General features: G+C 36.0%; 1 long non-coding RNA gene across 1 annotated transcript; it reads right to left on the reverse strand.

The window, feature by feature from the left end:
• Positions 1-344: 344 nt before the first annotated feature.
• LOC130438314 (uncharacterized) lies at positions 345-2,295 on the reverse strand. The gene is made up of 3 exons (XR_008909307.1): positions 1,971-2,295; positions 1,134-1,220; positions 345-1,025 (listed from the first exon to the last, which is right to left on the reverse strand). It is a non-coding gene; the product is annotated as an uncharacterized LOC130438314 (long non-coding RNA).
• Positions 2,296-6,294: the final 3,999 nt, after the last annotated feature.

Raw genomic sequence — 6,294 nt, forward strand, 5'->3', positions numbered from 1 at the left:
CGGATGAGTTTCAGGTAAGGTGGCAATTATGGCGGGTGCAAAGGATGATGGGAAATGTAGTCAGTGAAAGTCAATAGTCTTGGGAAAGTGAACGGGTGAATCCAGGAGAAGATGCCGATGGAGGGGGTATGACTGACCGCCGAGGAGTGCTTGTTACAGTGAAGTTTTGGCAAGAAATTTTTGTGGTCTATACACTCTAAAAAAAGGCTGGGTTAAAACAACCCAATTTGGGTTATTTTGGTAACCCAACATTTGGTCAAATATGGACAAACCCAGCGTTGGGTTATTTTAACCCAGCCAGTTGGGTTAAATCTTTGACCCAACATGCTGGGTTGTTTTATTTAAATCAACTTTTGCTTAAAAATTACATTGATGGTTTAAAACAAACCCGAAATGTTTAAAAATAATAATAACAAAATCACAGAGAAATACTCGAGGCATCAGTAAGAATCAATAGTTTTATTAAGGATCAAAATGCAAGACAAAAGGAATTCATAAAAACATGCAATATGTTATGCTCAATGAACAATAAAATGGCATATAAAACACTTTGATGAAATGTATGTTTATACATATTTAAAGAAAATTAACTTCAATAAATTACATTAGTTTAGATTTTAACATATACATTTAACAAGGTTATTAAAGTGGCACAAGTATATAAATATAAATAGTTAGACAACTTAACACTTCAAAACACTATAAAAAGTATTTTACTAAACCCTTGTTGATAGAACCGCATTTATATGATAAAATATAAGTCTATGCACAAGTTTTCTATAAAAAAAGAAATAAACAAGCGTTATGGATGTGAAAAAGGGACACCGTAACTTTCCTCTTCATATAAACTCACAAAACATTTTAAAGAGCGTTAGTTCTTTCGGTTTCAGCACTGCTTAACCTAAAATATCCACGGAGCAGTCTTACTAAAGAGGATTCTTTTCCTGAGAGTTGTAGACAACAGTGTGGCGTGCACTTTTGGAAGTGGATGTCCAGCAGGAGGGTTTCTTTATCAATTTGTTCATCTATAAAGAGACAAGAGAAGAATGTAAGGAAACTGGCCTACCCTGAGCACAATGGATTATAATAAACATATAAAGAAGTACATTAACATTTTACCTAAATATGTTTACCTTTAAGCCTGTTATGAAAACATCCAAGTTCCAGTTGACTTTCCCTTGAATAGAATGATCCATTAATATAAGCTGTTATTCTGCATCCTGTCAGTGTGGGGGAAAAAAGAAGAGTGGGATCTAGTACAGAAAGCGAAATACAGTCTTAAAAAAATAATATTATAAACGTTAAAACAACCCTTCACTAATTCGACACACTCGGGAATAAGTATAAGTCTAAAAAGAGCAACAATTGTTCGTCTCATATACCCAAAATTAACTATATCGCATTGTTAACCACTAACGTTATAAGAGCCAGCGGCTATTCCCGAAGCAATTGCCGAGATAGAGCTGCTCTCCACGGAGACACGACCGCTGACAGCCTGAAGCTCACACCTCCGACAGCGTCTTAATAAAATCTCAAAGAGGCGTTATGTTTATATATAATTCACGTATTTGAGTTCTTAACAACAAAATTCTCGTCTAAAAGACTCTTAAATCTAAGTTCCGTCACCGAACATTAGCGGTATTTATAAAAAAAAATGAGCTGGATGTTTGCTTTTGACACGACGCTCTCGTGTCGACCTTAAACTAATATCAAGTTGCGTAAGTTACTGAACTAAATTCCTCACACAAGTCACACATTTCAGAGGAAATGTTCACCAAAAAGGAAGTTTAAATGATCAAAAAGCTGTAAGTTAGAACAACGTGTTCATAACGTTACAGACTAGCTATCCAAAGCTAACGAAGCTAGATTGTAACGTTACTTTCAAACCTAATGCGAACAGCCGAATTTTGCATACTTTTGCATTTTTTTTACAGTAATAGTTTTATACATTAAAAACTCGTAAAACATACCTTTTATTCTCCGAATAACAGCTTTCCGAGATGAAGTGGATCAAAATGCCCGCGAAGGTAAAGTTTGTCTGATGCGTAGAGGAGTGGGAGGGGTTTACTCTCTCAACTGTCACTCAATTGGACCAGACTGGTAACCCAGCGTTTGGGTTACTCAAAAAATGACCCAACACTGAGAAAATAACCCAACAAAATGACCCAACAAGCTCAACCCAGCTGTTGGGTTAAACAAATAACCCAGCATTTTTTAGAGTGTATAAACTCTAAAATCTCCATTTGTTCTCAATCTCATATTGAAGAAATCTCTCTTTGGACATTTTTCTTTTATAGGTTGTTTAATCAGATCATTAGCGTAATCGTCAGAGAACTTTTAACTATGGCATGAATTGCACACTACTGCAAATAATTGTGTGCATATATAAAATGAACAGTAAACAGTTTAGCTTTTCAGTAAAAACGCCTTTGGTCAAACAAGGACACTTTTTCCTCGTGGCACAGCAAGAACAGAGTGCATGCTAGAAAATAACAAGAGCATTCACTTCAGTGGAGTAGAAAAGACATTTTAGCGCTTCTGTCAAACTAAACAAAACATTTAAAAAACCCATTTCGAGTTTTATTCAAAAATGAATTCCAGATCGTAAAAAGCACTCCATTACACCGTAAATATGGCCCGTCTTCATTGCTTTTTATGAGCTTCAGTAAATAAGATTGATAGAACCGCTCACACTGCTGTATAGTAAATATATATCTTTTTATGTTGATTTCAGTTTAAATTGAGGGGGACAAAAATGGACACATTTCAGAGAACATGTAGACCAAGGTTCAGCCGTATAACAAGCATCTAATTAAAGTCTCAGCTGTCACACAAACTTTACTTTTATTGATAAAACCCCCACTTACACGAACATATATTTCTGCTAAATATGAAGCAGATTTGACTGCTTGTTTCTCCAGTGCTTTGAATTTGCCCGTGTGCTGGCTGTCTTTGTGAAGAGAGCTGAACGGCTCTTTGTGATTCGAGCCAGTCAGGCTGAACCTGCACCAGTGATTAGGAAAATTGAGTTTTTCAAAGCCACTGGGCCTTTTGAATCAGACTCTGCGAGATGCCGCTCTCGGGAACCTTCCCTGCAAAAATACCCACCTGAACCTGCGCTTTGCTGCGCACTCAATGCAGATATTTCAGGATCCAGGTGGTACTTTCAGTGAGATTAATATGTTAATCTGTTACGTCGATGCCTTGAATGAATGAGGGCTCGTTTCCTGTAAACAGAGGAAACTGGTCCGTGAGCGATTATGAAGTTGGAAGTAAATTATCATTATGCAATTTCATTGCCGCTATTGGGGCAGAATAAATCCCCAAAGCCTTTGGTATTAAAATATGCACAATTCAAGACTGAACGCTAAGCAACCCCACCTTTGAAATTTGAATATTTGCAAATAGATTGAGGCGTTTTACACAAACAGGGTAAAAAAAGTCACCATTTACCCGAGAGGTAACGGCAGAACATAATGAATAAAATTATGTTAAAGTCAAACTCTGTGGTGTAGGTTTCATTTTAACTGCAGCCTCCCACCCTTTAGTATGAGTAAAAATTTTTTTTTCCTTTATGTCATTACTAGAACATGAAAGGGATTTACTGCATAGCTGTATGAGTTTCTTGCGACTGCAAACACAAAATAAGATATTTTGAAGAATGCTGGTAACACGTTGGCCTCCACTGACTTCCATTGCACCTACACAAAATCACTGGTGTTTCTCAAAATATCTTCTTTTGTGTTCCACATGAGAAAGAGTCATTTAGAGGTTTTGAATGACATGAGGGTGAATACATTTTTTTATTTATTTTGGTCAACCTTTTCCCTTGACTGTGCATTATATTTCCGCACTCTGCAGATGCTTTTATCCAAGTGACTTACGGTCCATTTAATCTCAACATTTGTATTAACATTATGTGTGTTCCCTGGGAATCAAACGCAGAAATTTTAATATTCTTAAAATATAAACATAATAACAATTAAGGAATGAATAATACACTCACCTGTGGTTCTTTCGCGGTAGCAATCCTACTGCCTAATAACTCTTATTTTCTGATTGATATGTCCGCTGATGCCTTATGGAATTGTAATGTGAGTGACATGTCCTTTTATTGGTTCAAAGATTTATTGTCGTTCTGCAGTTGGGGGAAAAAAGGAAGGTGATATTGTACTAATCTGCCAGTATGTGTTGACACATGAGCCCTGTCCTTTTATTTGCTACAGTGTTCATTCATAGCTGTCGACATTTGTGCATTGTGACTTTCGCCTGTGTACGTTTATGTGCTTGTGAAACGATACCTGTGTGTGACAAACATGATAATTTCTTCCCATTCTTTCTGTCTTTCTTTTGCTTCGAATGTGACCCTGTCTAAAAAAAGTGTTCTGGATCATGGCATTTCCACCAGGCCTTTAAACTAGCCTAAGCAACAATCCGTTCAACTGGTCAACCAGAAATATCGTGTCGGCTAAAGTGCAGCACATTCTAGTGTAAAATGCTGACTAGTATTTCTATCAAGGAGAATCAGCAGCGTAAACACACTGTTTGTGTTGTGTAGGGGAAAATCTAACGCATGAAAGTAAATGACCGCTCTTCCTCCTTTCCACCTTCCAATCTTATCCTCTTCTTTTCCAAGGTCACAGTAAAGAGGGATGAGCGCTCGCTTGTTTTATATCACGATTGCTGACAGCTGCAATTTAATTGTGACCGAGAGTAACATATACCCTACTTTCAGGAGCTAGACGGAGGAGACCTTGAACGTATTCCCTCTGCTTGCTTAACACCAATATTCCTATCACCCTTCTCTGATTTATCCCCAGGTAAGCCACAATAATGATAAATGAGTAAAACATCATAAAATCTGTCCCACATGGTAATGCCTGCACTTAACTATTTAGGGTGCTTGTTAGGAAAACAATGTTAGCTAAATTTAACTTCATTAATAACTTTATAGACTATAAGAATAGAGAAAACTGCCTTAAATTGACAAAGTCCAAGATAAGCAAGACCGGCTATGTTCTTAATAGCATACAACATTTATTTTTATTTAATGATATATTTTTTAATTTATATTTATTCAAATTAATATTTTTTTTGTATATTAATTGTAGTTAATTCAATTAAAACTACTCAACAGTTAAAGATTCTCTGCAAAGGTATACTGGAATTAATGTTTGGGCCACATAACGTTGCTTTATGTTGTTGCCGCTGCAACCTTCAATATATTAAACCATTTGACGTTTTTGAAGAATCCCTAAAATACTTTATATGTATAAAATAAAAAGCTTACAAAAGAGCTAAATTCTATAATATTTTAATTTCAAATCAAAGATGTTTAAGATGTTAACATTCTCTGTCTGAAATAAATATGCAACATTAAATAGTCAATTATTGTATAATGAGATACTTTCTATAGGAAGTCATGCAGAATAACAAGCTGGCATTATTAAAAAACAAATAACGACAACATGAGAGCTAAATAAAATCAAACACTGATTTGCTTCATAGATTATATCTGTATACTGTCACTCGCGGGCAGTATTTGCCAAAAGCATCAGAATCATGAGACAACATGCAATAAAAATGCATATGAGCCTCCGAGGGGATTTTTTCAAGAGGACAACATCATACTGTGGACACAATCTAACAAAACTGATGGGCCAAATATAAAACGATACATAGAGCATCTCGCATGTGCCCTAAAACTCCCGTAGCTCATGAGAATTGATGCAGGTTATTTTGTAGATTTTACGCGAGGCAAAACACACACATTAGATGTTTACTCCACGAGCATGCATAAATGCAATCATTGCTTAAATTTCTCGAATCCCTTCCATCATGTTGACTGCGACTGAGGAACATTTTATTCTAAGATTGCATTTCGTATCAACAGGTGCTTGACACATTTCTTGGGCTTTCTTTATGATTGACACTAGGATTCTGTTATCTTTCCCAGAAATTCAAGAACGATTTCAAGAGCCTGTTTGCATGAACACGCAGGAAAAATATACACATCAGGAATACATGCATGCTAATATAAGAACAATGAAAATGAGACTTTACATTGTGAGTTTTCCCTAGTGTTTTATCTACCTGGAGCATCCTCTTTTCTACATTCTCTCTGTTTGTTTTGTAAGATGCAAAAGACATGTTTGATTTAAAGCTATTAGAACTGACAACAAGTTATAATTAAAAGCATACTAGTCAATTTAACGGTTTGAGACAGACGGCGAGAGCAGATTCCAGCTAGTGGAGGGTTTGTTTGCATGCATAATTAACATGTGTCAAAATATT

Source organism: Triplophysa dalaica, chromosome 16, assembly GCF_015846415.1.
Source record: "Triplophysa dalaica isolate WHDGS20190420 chromosome 16, ASM1584641v1, whole genome shotgun sequence".
NCBI lineage: Eukaryota > Metazoa > Chordata > Actinopteri > Cypriniformes > Nemacheilidae > Triplophysa > Triplophysa dalaica.